Source organism: Octopus bimaculoides, chromosome 7, assembly GCF_001194135.2.
Source record: "Octopus bimaculoides isolate UCB-OBI-ISO-001 chromosome 7, ASM119413v2, whole genome shotgun sequence".
Classification (NCBI taxonomy): Eukaryota; Metazoa; Mollusca; class Cephalopoda; order Octopoda; family Octopodidae; genus Octopus; species Octopus bimaculoides.
The window spans coordinates 47,140,236-47,140,968 of NC_068987.1; the positions used below are offsets into that span (position 1 = coordinate 47,140,236).

Here is a 733-nt window from a genome sequence, read left to right on the forward strand (position 1 = left end):
GATACTTTATTGCAGCAACAATTATAATAGAAACAACCACAATAAGCCAAACCTATGCACATTTCAATAGGGTATCCCGGATAAATAAACCACATCATAAGATGTCTAGTAAAATATTGTAACATATTACAACATATTACAAATTGCTGGATACTCCATCTCTTCAGGGTCACATTATTGCCATCACCAATACTACTATTATTAGCAAAACACACACATCATCCAAGAGGGTGAAAGAATAATCGACGGTACGCAACCTACCATCGTTATTTTCTTTCAGAATGTAAACAAACAAATCCATTCAAATCCAGTGATGTACACTGCCCGGTTTACAGCGTAAAAATCCCTTGCCAAAAATTTATCCCCCATATACATCAAGATTTCCTAATGGATCTTTCTATAACCATAATATATTAATTAATTATACCCGCCCGTGCACACGCACACACACACACCCCCACTCACACACATACACATATATACCTATACTTACATACACACACCCATATATATCTATATGTATTTTTTTAATATATAACTATATACACACAAACACATATATACATACACATATGCATGCATATACATATACACCCACACATACATTTACATATATACGTATACATACTCACATACACACATACAAACTTATATATGTATACATGTTTACATGTACACACACATACATACATATATATACACACATATATATGCATATACGTACACATACATA

At 32.6% G+C, this 733-nt stretch overlaps 1 protein-coding gene across 1 annotated transcript in view; it reads left to right on the plus strand.

Annotated features, from left to right (window-relative positions):
• LOC106875068 (uncharacterized) overlaps positions 1-733 on the plus strand; it is a 124,918-nt gene that overhangs the window by 110,908 nt on the left and 13,277 nt on the right. The window lies entirely within an intron of this gene.